The sequence below is a fragment of the Choloepus didactylus genome, chromosome 12 (assembly GCF_015220235.1).
Source record: "Choloepus didactylus isolate mChoDid1 chromosome 12, mChoDid1.pri, whole genome shotgun sequence".
Taxonomy (NCBI): domain Eukaryota; kingdom Metazoa; phylum Chordata; class Mammalia; order Pilosa; family Megalonychidae; genus Choloepus; species Choloepus didactylus.
The window spans coordinates 50,282,304-50,300,404 of record NC_051318.1 but is presented as its reverse complement, the minus strand read 5'-3'; positions in this window follow the sequence as shown (position 1 = coordinate 50,300,404).

Sequence of the window (18,101 nt, the reverse complement as noted above, 5' to 3'; positions counted from 1 at the left end):
TGCTGGCATCTGGGGTTCCTGTGTCAGATAGCAAAGTACATGGCCTGCATCTGCTGGTCCTTCACTTCCAGGTTTCATTGCTTTCATCTTCTAATTCCAGTGGCTTTCTCTCTGAGCATCTGTGGGTTCTCTCTTAGCATCTCTGGGGTGTTTCTCTCTCCACTCTCTCCAAATGTCTCTACCTTTTAGTCTCTCATAAAGGACTCCAGTAAAGGAATAAGACCCACCTTGATTGGGCTGGGTCACATGTCAATTGAAACAACCTAACAAAAGGTCCTACCCATAAGAGGTTTGCCCCTAAGTGATGGATTAAAAGAATGTGGCATTTTCTGAGGTACATAACAGTTTCAAACCAGCACATTGCCTTTACAGTAATGACTTTGAATGTTAATGGATTAAACTCCCAATTAAAAGATACATACTGGCAGAATAGATTTAAAAATATGATCCATCTATATGCTGTTGACAAGACACTCATCTTAGACCCAAAGATACCAATAGGTTGAAAGTGAAAGTAAGGAAAAAGATATTCTATGCAAGTAGAAACCAAAAGAAAGCTGGGGTAGCTATACTAATATCAGACAGAATAGACTAAATGTAAAGTTGTCATAAGAGACAAGGAAGGACACTATATATTAATAAAAGGGCAATTCCCCAAGAAGAAATAACAATCATAAATGTGTATGCATCCGATCAAAGAGCTGCAAAGTACATGAGGCATACACTGGTAAAATAGAAGGGAAAAATAGATGTCTCTACAATAACAGTGGGAGACTTCAACACACCACTCTTTCTATAGATAAAACAATCAGACAGAGGATCAATAAGGAAATAGAGAACCTAAACAATACTATAAATGAATTAGAACTAACAGACATATGTAGATTGTTGCACCAAAAAAAAAAAAAAATTAAACAAAATACACATTCTTCTCAAGTACTGAAAGAACATTCTCCAGGATAAATCATATGCTGGGGCATAGAATAGGTCTTAATAATTTTCAAAAGATTGAAATTAGTCAAAGCACTTTCTCTGATCATAATGGAATTACCACCGAAGAACTGGAATTTCCCCAAATATATGGAGGTTAAACAACAAACTCTTAAACAATCAGTGGGTCAAAGAAGAGATATCAGTAAATATCTGGAAATGATTGAAAATGAGGATACAACATATCAAAATCTATGGAATGCAGCAAAGCTGATGCTGACATGGAAATTTATAGCTCTAAATGCCTACATTAAAAAGAAAGAGATAAAATCTAAGACCTAACTGGACAACTGAAGAAACTAGAGAAAGAGCAGCAAACTAGCCCTAAAACAAGTAGAAGAAAAGTAATAACAAAGATTAAAACAAATAAATTAATTGGAGAACATAAAAACAGTAGAATCAATAAAACTAAAAGTTGTTTCTTTGAGAAATCAACAATATTGACAAGCCCTTAGCTAGATTAACAAAGTCTAAAAGAGAGAAGATGCAAACAAATAAACTCAGAAATGAGAGGGGGGTCATTACCATGGATGTGAAAGAAATAAAAAAAAATCATAAGAGGGTAATATGAACAACTGTATGCCAACACACTAGACAACATAGATGAAATAGACAATATCCTAGAAACACACAAACAACCTATACTGACTTAAGAAGAAACGGAAGACCTCAACAAACCAATCAAAAGTAAAGAGATTCAATTAACCGTCAAAAACCTCCTAACAAAGAAGAGCCCAGGGTCAGATGAATTCACAGGGGTATTTTACCAAAAGTTCCAAGAACAACTAACACACCATTACTGCTCAAATTCTTCCAAAAAATTGAAGAAAAGAGAGCACTACCTAGCTCATTCTATGAAGCTAACATCACTTTAATACCAAAATCTAATAAAGAAACTACAAGAAAGGAAAACTACAGACCAATATCTCTAATAAATACAGATGCAAAATTCTCAACAAAATACTTGCTAATCAAACCCAATGGCACATTAAAAAAATTATATACGAAGACCAAGTGAGGTTTATAGCTGTAAATGACTACATTAAAAAGGAAGAAAGAGGTAAAATCTAAGACCTAACTGAACAACTGAAGAAACTAGAGAAATAACAGCAAACTAACCCTAAAGCAAGTAGAAGAAAAGTAATAACAAAGATTAAAGCAGAAATAAATTAATTGGAGAACATTAAAACAATAGAATCAATAAAACCAAAAGTTGGTTTTGGCATACAAGGATGATTCAGACATGCAAGCATGGCTCAACCCAAGAAAATGAATCAATAACAAATTGAAAGGGAAAAATCAGATGATCATCTTAATTGGTATGATATGGGGCATATATGATGATAAAGGGCATATATGAAAAACCCACAGCCAGCAGTGTACTCAAACATGAGAGACTTAAAGCCTTCCCCCTAAGATCAGGAATGAGACAAGGATACCCACTGTTACCACTGTTATTCAACATTGTACTAGAAATACTAGCTAGAAAAATTAGGCAAGAAAAAGAAAGAAAAGCATCTAAATCTTAAAGGAAGAAGTAAAACTCATTATTTGTAGATGACATGATCCTATATTTGGAAAGTCCCAAGAAATCTATGACAAAGCTACATGTCAATAAACAAATAACAAATAAACAAATTCATCAAAGTGGTGGGATACAAGATTGACACACAACACACAAAAATCTGTAGTGTTTCTATAAATTAGTAATGACCTAACAAAGGAGGCAATTAATAAAAACTTCCCTTTACAATAGCAACTTAAAAATCAAGTATCTAGGAATAAACTTAACCAAGAATGTAAACAACTTGTACACAGAAAACTACAATCATTCCTAAAAGAAATCAAAGAAGACCCAAATAAGTGAAAGGCATCTTCTATTCATGGTTAGGAATGACAAATGTTGCTTTGATGTCATTCTACCCTAAATGACCTCCAGAGTCAACACAGTACTAATCAAAATTCCAGCAACCTATTTATGCACTTGAAAAGTTAGTTATTAAATTTATCTGAAAGGGAAAGGGGACTCAAATAGCCAAAAACATCCTAAAATGAAGAACGAAGTGGGAGGACTTACACTTCCTGACCTTAAAGCTCATTATAAAGCCTCAGTGTTCAAAACAGCATGGTATTGGCAGAAAGATAGACATGCTGATAACTGTATTCAAATTGAGGGTTCAAAATAGACCCTCAGATCTATGGTCAATTGCTTTTTGACAAGGCTCCCAAATCCACTGAACTGGACACAGAAGAGTCTCTTCAATAAATGGGGCTGGAAGAGCCTGAATATTCATATCCAAAGAATATGAAAGAGGACCCCCTATCACACATCCTATACAAAAATAAACCCAAAGTGGTTAAAAGACCCTAAGTATAAGATCCCTTACCATAAAACTCCCTAGAAGAAATACAGGGAAACAACTTCAAGACCTAGTAATAGAAGGTAGCTTCTTTACACCATACATCAAAGCACAAGCAATGAGAGAAAAAATAGATAATGGTGATCTCCTCAAGATTGACAGTTCTGTACTTGTCCAAAATGTGATTTCGTCAAAATGTGATTTTGTCAAAATGTGAAGAGGAAGCCAACTCAATGGGAGAGAATATTTGGTAATCATATATCTGATAAAGGTTTGATATCTAGTATATAAAAAAAAATCTTACAACTCAACAATAAAAGGACAAACAATCCAGTTATAAAATGGGCAAAAGATATGAATAGATTTTTTTTTCCAAAGAGGAAATACAAATGGCCAAAAAGCACATGAAAAGATGCTTATCTTTATTAGCTATTATGGAAATGTAATAAATCAAAACCACAATGAGATATTATCTCACATCTATAAGAATGGCCACTATTAAAGAAACAGCAAAGTACAAATGTTGGAGCTGATGTGGAGAAATAGGAACACTTATTCACTGCTGGTGGGAATGTAAAATGGTAAATCCACTGTGGAAGACAGTTTGGTAGTTCCTCAGAAAACTAAATATTGAGTTGCCCTAAACCCAGCAATTCTGAAAGCAGGAACAAAAACACATTTGCACGCCAAAGTTCATCAGCATTATTCACAATTTCCAAAAGATGGAAAGAATCCAGGAGTATATCAACAGATGAGTAAATAAACAAAGTGTGGTATATACATAAAATAGAACATTATGCAGCAGTAAGAAGGAATGAAGTTCTGAAACATATAATAACATGGATGAACCTTGAAGACATAATGCTGAGTGAAATAAGCAAGACAACAAAAAGACAGACACTGTTTAATTTCACTAATATGAACCAACTAGAACATGTAAACTCAGAGTCTTAAAACATGGAGTATAGGGTACCTAGAGATAGAAAGAAGATAGACGAAGGGGAGTGGTTACCTCATACGTACAGAATTGTTAAAAGTTTGAACTTAAATGTTTGGGAATGGATAGAGGTGATGGTAGGTCATTGGGATTATAAGCAATAGTGCCCTATTGTAGGTGAAGTTGATTGAAAGGGGTTGTTTAAAGTCATGTGTGTCATCAATTAACAGTACAAATATAAATAAGTTTTTGCATGAACTGCTACAAATGTATGACATTCGGTTAATAATAGAGTGGTATATGGGAAAAATTTACCTATCGAAAGCTGCAGGCTATATTTAACAGTAATACCTTAATATTCTTTCATCAACAGAAGCAGATGTATCACACCAATACTAGGGTCAATATTGGGAGTGGGTGAGGGATATGGGACGTTTTGGGTTTTCCTTTTTTTGTGTCTGTTATTTTTCTCTTTGAGGCAATGAAAATGGTCTAAAATTGAGTGTGATGATGACTTACAAACTAAGTGAGGATACTGTGAGACACTTATTGTATACTTTTGAATGGGAATATATGGTTCTGAATATAACTCAATAAATCTGCAGATTCAAAAAAGTTTGAAAACATTCAAAATCTAATAATTCAAATGCATTACACTAATAACTACATTATCTATGTAATCCTAGGGTAAATAGTTTAAAATGAGAATCTGCTATTCTCCACCACATCTCATGCAATTTTACTGGTATTAACTGAATATCTTTGCATATAAGGTCATTCTTTTCCATCTTTATGCACCTGCAATATACATATGCTACTTTGTGCAAAAGCGGAATCACAATTTTCATAGTTCATTAGTAACTTAACCTACTTATTTCATATATTGTAGACATTTTCATACTGACAAATTATTTAATAATATTTTATTTTAATATCAAAGGTTGCTCAGTGAAATATCCTTAGTTTGGATGCAACATAATATATTTAAGCACTTTTTACTCATTTATTTTCAAAGCAATCCTCAAACCCCCGCTTTATTTCTTAAGTATTATAAAACAGTGAAACAATTCAAATCCTGTTCATGCCCCTTTGTAAGTACGTTTAAGTAGATGCTCTAGAAGTAAAACTGCTGAGGCAAAAATTATGCACATTTCACTTTTGATAGTTACTGCCAAATTGGCCTTTCAAAATATATACTTCCATCAATATTGTATGAGAATTCCCATTTTCTCAAGTTTCCCTCCACTAGTTATTGCAATCATTTTATGTTTTGTCATTCTCATTGTATTAATATTCATTTTCCTGATTTCTGGTGAAGTTCAGTTGTACTTCGTATGTTTAAAGTCATTTAAATGATTTTGTTGAAAAGTAGATTTGTTATCTCTCACCTCATTTCTATAAGATTCTTCATCTTTTATTTGCTGATTTTTAGAAATTTATAACTGATGAACATGAATCCTTGGTCTATTGTGCATATTTAAAGAAATTTCCCTCTTTCTTAATATTATCAATGATACTTCTAAAATAAATCTATTGGAATTTTGAGATTCCACTATAATTCTAAAATTTATAAAAGGGAGAATGAACAGCCTTTTAATATTGCAAATTTGCATTCAGAGAACGATTTACTTTTGTATTAGCTGTCCATAGATACATTGAATTAATTTTACAGTGTCCTTTCTACAGTAAATTTTCTACAGTTACACTATTTTTAGATATCTACCAACATAGCTTATAATCTTTGTTTCTAACATGAATGGAATATTTTACATCTGTCATTCATAATTTTTAACTCTGGTAGGGAAGAATTGAACTTCACATATTCATATTATTATGAGGGAGACTGCATGCATAGATAGTGAAGAGCTTGGGCTCTTGATCAAACTGTCTTGGATTGAACTCCTTTTCACCTATTCTCTAGATGTACATCCTTGGATGAATTAGCTTAGTCACTCTAATCCTCAGTTTCACCATCTGTAAAATGGAGTTATAAATAAAATAAAGCTGCTTCTTACTTTACTTGAAATACTGCTAATATTTTATCTTAAGCAAGATGTATTCTATAGAGTTTTCCTAGATACCACTGAAGTGGAAAATAAATTCTCTTTTAATTTCTAGATTACTAAAGATTTTTTGTGTTTTAAATTATTTTGTGACGATTGGTGACATTTGGATGGCTGAAAATCTGAAGACCTAGAATATATGTGTACTGTGGTATTGAATGCAGGAAAATTGCTTTTATTCTTTCAAATAAAATTAAAATATTGCATTCTTTGGAAGGTGTGCTTTAGCATATAGTAAAGGAATATTAGAAAAATATGATTGTTGATGCTATTCTTTTTCAAAATCCAGGATTAAGTAAGCAATTACAAATTATTCCCTGTTTGATCTGTCTGTTCCTTTTAATTAAATTTGTCACCATAAAATTCATTTAGAGTTTTATTAACATAAGCATGTTCCTATTCATTTTATAGGCTCTATAATATATATTCTCATTTAGTCTTTACAATTTACAAGATTGATAATATTCATAGAGTCCCTAGGTTGGCCTCTAGGTGGACTATAAATCTCTTTTTCCAAACTCCTACTAATTCCAGCCTTATTTAAGAGAAGTGTTTACATGGATGTGTCAATACAAGGAAAAAAAAAAAAACTGGGAGCTGTGGAGGTAAATTTTATGTGATTGGAATGCAAAATATTCTTACACTTCTAGGAAAATCCAATTGTTCTGAGGCCATGGTAGCATGGCAGCAAATATCCAGCAGAACCCAGTCAATACATCAACAAAACCTGAACCTGTGAAAATGCTTTTCCAAGCCCAATAGTCAGTTACAGACCCTCAATTTTTGGTTTGTTTTGTTTTATTGTTGTTGGGTTTTAGAGAAGTTGTGAGTTAATAGAATAATCATGCATGCAATACAGGATTCTCACATATCACCTTATAATTAAAATCTTGCATTTTTGTGGTACATTTGTTACAGTTTATAAATGCACATATTTATAATTGGATTATTAAATGTAGTCCATAGTTTAACTTAGGGTTCACTGCTTGTGTAGTACAGTTCCATGGAATTTTTTAAATTTTAATTTGAGTAGCATATACAACCTAAAATTTTCCCCTGTAACCACATTTAAGTATATAATTTAGTGCTGTCAATTGTGTTTTCAATATAGTGCTACCATCACAATCATCTGTTATCAAAACCTTTCCATTGTCCCAAATAGAAACTCGACAATTCCCTTCCCACCCCCACCCTGTAACCCATATTTTAGATTCTGACTCTATCAGTTTTCTTATTGTAATTATTTCATATCTGTGAGGGCATACAATATTTGCCCTTTTGGGTCTGGCTTATTTCACTCAACGTGATGTCTACAAGGTTCATTCATGTTGTTGCATGTATCAGAAGTACATTCCTTTTGACAGCTGAAAAAATATTCCATTGTGTGTATGTACCAACTTATGTTCAGACCCTCAGTTTTGAAAGTTAGCCAATCTTGGACAGATTCACTCTAGTAAACAAGCCATTGAATGTCGATCAATCAACTAGTACAGTCCAGTAACCACACTGCTACAGATGATGTCAACCCTCTTATTCTTCTAAGAGTCCTCCAATCCCCAAACCCCATGATTCTCCCAAACCCAATATTAGATCAGCAGTCTGCTCTGTTCAGAAAGGGTGTGCTAATACTTAAGTAAAGTTTATTAGTATAGTTCCTCTTTTTCTGTAAACTTGTGAACTTAAGAGGCAAGCTATCAACCTCCTATACACCCAACATACAAAAGGATAACAGCTGTAGACACTTCTGTTCTAAAAGACAGAATATGAAAAGCACATAAGAGGTATTGATCCAAAGCAATTATGAGATCCAGGTGGCAGAGGCTCTCAGTCCCTTGAATAGTCATACTTCCCTGGAAATGAATCACTGTGGCTCTTGGCTCCATCTCTTGGTTCTTTCTTGCACCTTCTTATTCCCACAAGATATATCTGATATTTGCTGCTGAGAAGTATCTTCAGTCTACTCCCTGCCAATTGTAGCTTGAGTGCTAAGCCTCTATCTGTCCATTGTACTTCAAGCTATCCTCTCTGACAGTATAACTCTCATAAAAAGAGTTATGGGGAGAGAAAAAGCATATTTTGCTTGTGGGAGAAATATAATTTGTGGCCAGAGAGTAAACAGCGGCAAATTGCATTTTCCAATGGGGGCTTCACAAATACACAGCCCATCCCTTCTTTCAATATAACTTTGATATTCCTCTATTAAAATGTGGGAGCCTGTTCTTGAATCTGGCTGGATCTTTGTAACTGACTTAATACACACACACACACACACAAAAAAAAAACATGGCAAAAGTGATGAAACGTGAATTTAATGGTTAGATCATAAAAAACATTGCAGGTTCCACCTTAAACTCCTCGGTCCCTCACTCTAAGAGAAGCCAGCTGCCATGCAGTGAGAACCTTCTAGCAGCCTCATGGAGAGCCCCAAGAGGAGAGATGTATTGAGATCCTCAGCCAATTGTCAGCCCCAACTTTGAGATATATAAGCGAACTAATTTGGAAGCAAATCCTTCAACCCCAAACACTCTTATAACTGCAGTCCCAGCTGTAACTGCAAGAACTGCCTAGCCAAGCCCATCCCCAAATTTGACTAATTATTTGGGAGATCATAAAAAATTATATGTAAGCCACTATATTTTGGGGGTAATTATCATGCCACAGTAAGTAACCAGAATAGTATTTATTTAAAATATCAAACAAATGCACACCAAAAAAAAAAGTATTCACTTAAGATAAGATTTACTACAAGAACAGGAAAATTTCAAATATATCTCCATGATACTCAAGGTAATAATGAAAATATGCTTCTTTGAAGCAAGATCACAAACAGGTGTGTGGAGGACATATATAAGAACAATAGAAGATGAAAATAGAGCTGGAAGCCCTCAAAATACAAATAACATATGCACAAAATATTACAGAAAATAATATCTTCATTACAGTATTAAAAATTGTAGGGCACTGTTGAAAACAGAGTCAGAACTTCAATAACAAAGATAGAAGCAAATATACTATAATGTGTAAGTCAGAGAATATCCAAATTTTGTAAAATGTTTGTTCCCGAGGACAACAGAAAAAAAAGTAACATTATCACATTCAAATATGCAATAAGGTAAGGCATTAATATACCCACTAAAGAAAAAAAAAGAGAAGACTCACATCCATACTGTAGGGGCAAAGCAAATAATGAGTAGTAATATTTTACTTCAAATGTGTGCATATACATTTGGAAACCATAATAAATGATTATTTCACCAAATGAAGGAATAATTGAATTTGGAAAGTTAAAGTGTGCTGCTGCAATTTATTTTCTTTGTTTTCTATGGTGCTATTTTCAACTGCTCCTTCTTCCAATAGAACCTGGTAACCTATTTAAAAAGTAATTTTACCGTTTTATAATGTTTTATTGTATATTTACATTATACTGTATACCACATGCAACATTTAAAGCAAATGCAACTCAAACGCAAAATTACATAATATCTTTCCATACTACATGCAAACATAGCCACTCATGAGTTCACTAAATGTTAAACAGTTATGTAATTGGTATATCATATCTTTTATTTTAGGCAAAAATTGTGAGTATGTATTTAAGAGTGATTTTGTGATATTTGGAAACTGAAGTTTTTCTGTGCATAGGACATGTATTATTATTTGTCCCATTTAAAACAGTATAAAATAGGCTTCTTCCTTCCTAAAATTTGCTGCTCAATATTATATTTTCATCCCTAGATTAGACTGGGATATGAACAGTTGCCTGTAAAGTTCTCATGACAATGGTATCAAAGGGAAAATATTAAAAATAATAGTATAGTATGACATAAAATGTAACATTTTACAAAATTTAGCCATATATACCCCCCAGATAAAGCAACAGTATATTGTCATAGAGTAGCAATAATATGGATATCATTGTTGTCTTCAGATCATAAAGCAGAAATACTGAAAATTAATATTAAAATGGTAAAACTAATTCAATGTATAAAAACAACAAATTTGGATCAAATAGAAGACCAAAAACTAGTATGGTCATTATGAATTGCTAATGATGATACAAACCACTATATTTAGAAGCATGGTGACATTGGTGTAGCTATGTACAGAGAAAAATGTGTGACCATACATATTTGTATTTATATTCTAATCAAGAATGAGTGAAAAGAAATAACTAAGACATATATTATATAACATATATTAAAGTAAGCCTAAGAGTGCTTATTTTATATATAAATTACAAAACAATTAAAAATTACATTAAAAAAGTAAAAGCAAATTGTTATTATTAAGACTACAATAAGGTAAGGCATTAATGTACCTACTAAAGACAAAAGAGAGAAAACTCACACACATACTTATAGGGGTAAACCAAAGAATTAGTAGTAATATTATACTTCAAATGTGTGCATATACATTTGGAAACCATAATAACTAATGTTTTTCTAGGAAATTAATTTTATGAAAATGACAGAGGAAGCAATTCAAAACCTAAAGACACAATTCACTAGGTTAAAATGAGATGTTTTTAAAGAATGTCTTTCTTCATTCTTACACCCCCAAAACTCCCAGGACTCAGAATAGGCAGTTCTATCAGAACTTGAATAAACATAATTTAGGTGCTACTTCAAATGCTCCCCAGCATAAAGAGTGAAGGTATCTACCAGAATTTTAACCCACAGCAGTGCTAAATTGAAAATGTAAACATGTCAATTTACCTCAAATAAATCTACTTTTGCCTGAACAATAAAATTAACAGAAAGATATCTGGAATTTTGAAATAAGCATTATGATACTAAAGTTTTTGTGGAAAAATAAATGTGATATAACATCTAAGAAATTCTGAAAAGGAATAGTAATATGAAGAACTGGTCTTGTCAGGAATTAAAATACATTCTAATATTAGGATGTTAAAGGTGCTGCCAAAGGAATAGACAATTAAAGCAATAAAGCAGAGTAATGTACAGAATAACCATGGGGACTTAAACAGCACTAAAGGTTATATTTCAAAACCGCAATTATCACAATTACTTCATGAATCAATGATCTAAACTTCAGTGATACTTTAAAAGTACAGAAGAATACATAGGCCATTATATTCATAATCTTGGAATGGAAGAAAGTCTTTCATATAATGAAAGAAGTCCAGAAGCTATTAATGGAAGAACTACACAATTAGGCACATATAATTCAACTACAAAATTTCCGTGGGGCAAAAAGGAAATGAAAATCTTAAACAAAGTAAAATTATATACACACACACACACACACACACACACACACCATGCATGCACATGTGTGAATAAATATATAGACTTATTATATATTATATAAATAGTATACATACTATATACTATGCAAATCTATCCATTATCTATCAATCTATATATCTATCTATCTACAGGTAGATAAAAAGATATATACTAGGCAAAAATTCATTTGAAGCACATATGACTGTTAAAATTACAAATTTCTGAATGCCTAAATATATTTTATAATGCTAGCAAATATTTATAGGAATGCATTTAAGAGGTATTTCATATCCACAAATTCTCACACATGGTGCATACACACTCATAGACAGGAACTTAGTCAGAAATACATATAAGTCTTCCTTTGGGGCAAATGTAGTTTGCATTCCCTGCCAATGAATTTTGAGTAGTCATGTGTGTATATGTAGAGTAGATTTCTCAATGAGCAGTTTTGGAGCCAAAGAATATAAGTATTTTAAATTTTGATGGATAGTTTTCTAATTGTCTTCTAAAGAGTTTTCATAGATTTACATTCCGATCGGTATTACTTCAAAAGTTCTTTACAGCAGAAGCATTTAATATCTACTTTGCAACTCATCAAATTGTCTTTTCCCTGTGCAAGTGATTGGTTTTGTTCCAGGTAGTGTGGTAGATCCATCTGTCTGGGTCTTGGAGATGAAGAAGCAGCCCCAGCAAACCTGTAACGGGCCTGAGCATGAGTTAGAAATAAAGTAATTTTGTGTTGTGTTGTTTTGATTTTTATTAGACCACTGAGATTCTGTGCATGTTTGCACTGCAGCATTGCCTAACCTGGTCTGAGTGATGCTGGGTTAAGTGAAAAGCCTTACTTAGACAAAATTTCCCATGTTCTTATTTATATTGTCTTGGGAAAGTAGCTATATCTCTCTAACCCTCAGTTTTCTTGTATCAGATGTGTTCAAATGCAATTACTTATAAAATACAATTGAAGAATCATAAAGAAAACCGATGTCTTCCTGTCCTCTTTTGGTGAGAGAAAATTATAAGTTGAATGGAAGTCTATGTCATCATGTCTAATAAAAGTAATTCCTCCATTTTTTTCTCCTCATTTTAGGAAACATTTTTTTTTCAGTAACATTTCACATTTCCCATGGATGTGAATAGGAAATCTAATTAAGATTACCTATTATTTCCTATGATTTTTGAATAATTTATCTATTTTAATCCTTATAATGAATATTTTTTAAAATTATTTGTAACTCTAAATTATAATTCAGATAAGGATTGGGCAAAAGGATGTCATAAATCATATTGAGATTTAATTTCTATAGGCTTTTACTAAGGTTTCTCAATGAAGGGCCCTTGAAACTGAGAGGCCCCAATCCTACTAATATTTGTATTCCAGGTAATAAATATATTTAGGTTTAAAATGTAGCAGTGATTAGAGATGATTTTGAACTAGTCAACTGAAACTAGCCAAAATATGTTCATTTCTATTATTGAAAAATAATGTTTCTCTAAATTAGGTAAAGTAATTCTGCCATTAAATCACGAGCTGCCCCTCTGCTCCATTTCAATACTGTGTACATAACACAGTGTGTTCAGGGGAAAGCTGGTCCTGGTGGATTCTGAAGGCTCTGGAGGACTGGAGGGGCTGGGGTTAGGTGGAGCTGCAACTGCTGCAAGAAATTTGAGTATTAGCTGCTGTGGGAATATTAGATAGCTTGCTTCATCAGATGATGCTTTGAGATCAAAACTGGCAGCAGCAATGTTCTGGTCCAAGAAACGTTATTCATATCATATTCATCATTCTCACTGAATAAGGGTGCCAGGATTATTAAGATATGTTCACAAAGGGAAACAATTTATTTCTTGCTAGTAGAATTCTCTACAGCTCCTGGCATTAAAAACTACTCAAATCAAAACACAGGGTGACACTGAAAATTCTATTTAATTTTATTATAAACTTAAAAAAAATGGAACACAAAGTCGGGTCTATAGCTCTTTAAACAGATTCTCATTTTGGTTTATTATTGTTATTACTTTTATTATTCTACAGTAAAGAGGTATTTCACAATTTGTTCCCTTCTCAAATATAGGCCTCCATGCACATATTTTCAAATTATTTCTCACCACAATTGTATCAGATTGCTGTCCATATACAATAAAATTGCGCCTGTGCTACTATGTTTCCTTTGCAGTGGGTGAAGGTTACACAGGGCATTTTTTTTTATCCTGGGTCTTCTCAAAATTTACCTTCAGGCTATATGCAGTTTGATGGAAAACATGGTCCTTAAATATACACATTGAGAATAGGATTTCAAAGATGCTAAATGAAAAAGTGTGTCAAAAAATCTTAGACAATATTTAGTCATCAGGGTGTGATTTATTGTTTAGTTCTGAATTGATTTATGAATTTGAATTCATCTTATTGAAAAGTATTACTGAAATATTTGAGATTTTCCCTTGAATGACTAATGCAATATAAAATACATATTCTTAGTTCTTTATATAGGTTATTCTTCAAAGAACATTTTAATGTGGTTTTTTTTTGATTAATAACAATGTCCACGAGAAAGACTAGCCCACAGCACCATACTGCATCATTGCTGACAACTAAGAAATAAAACAACTCATGAATATTAATATTTAGTAACAATTTACAAAACTGAAAACCATAATAACAAGAAGAGATTATGACATTTGAATTAAGTCTCTAGTTACTAATCATGTAGCACAAATAATTATACTAGAAAATGTACTGAAGCAAGATTTTGCAGGTAATTATATTCTAGTAAAATTCAAAAGAAAAAAAAAACTAGATTTCAAGAAATTGAGAGTAATTCAGGAATTTTGTTTTCAAATGTCAGAAACTAATTACCATATTCTTTGTGTGTTGGAATATGATTAGGACCATAAATAAATGCAAACATTAAAACAGGTTTCAGATGACCTAACCACTAATACAAAATACTTGGGGCTAATTAGGTTCATTTCATTAAGCATGAAAATGAAGATGAAATTCCTCTCTTATATGAAAACTGTCACTATTCTGAAATCCTAATCCTATGTTATATAGATAGGTTTTGATTTAAAAATGTTTATTTAATTACATTATATGTGAGCACTGTGTTAGACACAGTGTTTCTGCTTTTGAAATTTCAAAATTTAAATAAACTTTATTGCATAAGTTTTTAATAAAAACATACATGTAATGGAAAACATAAAGTCACCTTCTCGAAAACTATCAGGAGGCTCTGAGGCTTTACAAATTCTGGAATTTTATATGTCATTGACTCTTGTCTCTTGTCTTATGTATAAATGGTTGTTATGATTAATCACTGATGTCAGGTTTTTACCAAATTCCCCAAATATTTTCTGCATCTTAAAACAAAATTTACAGTTTTCTTAATAGCCTAATACAAAATTATAAACATTCATTATTGTAATGGGCAGTAATGTATTCACAGGGTGGTTATTATTTTTGGCAAAATAGGAACTTCAACTTATGGTTTGTTTATAGAATCATAAAAAAGATATTTTCATGCATGATAATAGTAATAAAACAAAAGATAACAATCATTGTTCAACGATGCTATCAAACAGTGGTGGATATTATGAAACCTCAGTGATCTAAATGACACAAAGAAAAATGTTTATTTAATAAGGGATCTTAGAGGATGTACTGGGGTCTGGCACATTCCCAAACACTTAAAAAATACTAACTTTTAAAAGGCCATTTAACACACACTCAACACAATTGTCCAATAAATACAGAAAGAGTTGAGTAACTTCATTTTTCTTCAAAATCTGCAAATTAAACCACCTTGAGATATCACTTAAATCCAGGAGAATAGATAAAAGTGTGATAATGTCAAATGTTGATAAGGCATTAGAACATCTGAAATGCCAATACAAAGCTGGTGTTATTGCAAAATGGTGGAACTGCCCTGGAAGACTTAAAAGATAAACATAGATCTGCTCAATGTTCTAGTAATTCCAGTCTTAGCTATTTGGTTGGAATACGAAAATATATAATGAAAAACACCCATAAAAGAATGTTACTAACAGATATGCATAATAGTCAAAATCAGAAACAAACCAACGGCTCAATAATAGGAAAATGATAAACACAGTGTGGTGTATACATTCAGTTAAATATTATACAACAGTAAAATAAAAACAAAGCAAAGTAGTTGCACACAAAACTTCATGTATGCATCTCAAAACCATTATGCTATCCAAAAGAAGGCAAACAGAAAAGAGAATATGATGCATTATTCCCCTTTTATGAAGTTCAAAAACATGCAAAAGTAATCCATGTCGATAAAAATCAGAAGGGTAACCTCAGAGTTCTGGGCAGTGTGCTGGCTGGAAAAGTCGTGTTGGAAGTTTCTATGATGAGAGACTATTCTTTTGCTTTGTTTGTGTAGTGTCCACAGGAGCATATATATTTGCCAAATGCATCAAACCATACATTTAAAATGGATATAATTTTGTATCTCAACCTAAATAAAAAATGAAAATTAAGACATAGTCTATTAGAAATATAAAATAAGGTTGTGTAGATCATAGCACATAACTATTTAAAAGTCAGCTCTTATTGAAATCATCTTACTTTAGTCAAAATAACAGGGCTTCAAAGCTAAACTTCTTTCTCATATTTATCCTATACATAAGGGGTGTTGAGGAGGTAGGGTCAAGTGAATGGCAGACATGTGAGAGAGAAGAGACAGATCAGTGTCTTCTCAAAGGACCTGAGACGTTTGGGCATAGGGTTTTCCCGGGGATATTTAATGCTAGACTACATTTTTGTGGGGTGGGGGAAAGTAGATCTGAAGCTTTGGGCCTACTGCGTAGGATTTGTGAAGACTTTCTTTCCTGATAAACTGATATGTAAGATTATTAATGATAAATTACCATAATTTAATTTTAAATATCCAACTAACTTATTCCTCTCCATCCAACATTTCATTTGTGTTACTATTTATACTTAAATTTTTCAGTTTGCTCAGCTGCCTTTATTCCAGTTTAGTGCTATGTCCTGAATTGTTGATGTGACCAGAAATATTTATGTCAAGTAAGTGGACTTGTGAAGACAGAATCACAAATTAAAATAGAAATAGATAAAGAATTTTAAAAGTCCTTGTTTATTTCATTTGAGGGAAATGGTTTGGTATAATGCTTATGGGTGCTGATAATTTTCTTGATTCATATATAGATATTTTGCATTTCCTACTCAATGGTAGAATAGTCACTGAGTTGGATAAGGGATGTTTAGCAGAGACCTTCACTTCTCTGCACGTATCTCCCCAGTACTCAACATTTTCATGCACATCTACTTCATATTTTCTGGCTTCCTACTACCAGGGGTCAGCGGAGGAGTCCATTATAACATTTGAGCTATCTTAGTATATTGATGTCATTTTGAAGTCTGAATTAAACAGCCTTTAAAGGGCTGTCTCCTTTCAATAGTGTAAAGTTATCCTGGAGAAGGGCTGGAGGCAGTGATGTGTTTCTGAAGCCAATCATTGTTTGGCTTCCAGCTTCAAGCATCTGAGACATTTGAGGACTTTCACTCACCACAGGAGCCCACTCAGCTCAATCCAAATGTGTGTACCCAATGAGTAATCAAGAACTCGGAGAATCCCTTAAATAACATCCCTTTTGGTGATAAATTTTAAGCATTAGCCGTAGTGTCTCCTAGAGCTCCACAGAAGGACTGACACTTGGGGGCTCACAATGATAACTTGCTCAAAAAGGAACACACTTTCTTTTCCTGATTTACTTCCACAATGCTTATCAGTGGGTTTGAACAGCTAGAGGTGGCTAGGGTGATTGATTGGAGCCTTATGACTATGGACTTGGTTTGATAGTCACCTGTTTTCCTGGGTTCTTCTCCATGTTGCATTTTCTATTGATAGAATGTTTCAGTTGAATCACATAAAAATATTGAATTTGTTGTTTTATGCCACTAAATTTTGGGTTGATTTTTTACATAGCAGTTGATTATTGGAATACACTGAGAAGGCATCCACTTCTTGTCACCAAAATAGTGAACCAGTGTGATGTTCTGTGGAAGACCATAATATTCACGGTCTTTGTGCTATATAACCAAAAGCAGGAAAATTTAAATATCCCTGGGGCAGCCCTGTGGGTGTTTATTTCTATCCTGTACATCTTAGTGTAAACAACTGTTGAGCCTCTTTCTTGAAGGGGATCTAATGAATTGCTCCACCAGAGTACTACCTTATCTATAAAAGTATAGATAGCACATATTGCACAGTAGCTGGTATGCAAATTATTAATTGAATTGAGTTTACAGTCATCTGCTATGGTTCACCATCTGTTTCTGTTTTATTTTTTTACTTTATTTTTTTACTTTGTTTTGTTATTAGGAGGTATATCCATGAAATGGAGTATAGTAAGGATGAGCATTCTTATATTATTTAAATTTTTGATGGCAGCATTTAACTGCAATTACAGCAAAGATGTGGTATTTATTCTGATTTACTATCTTGAC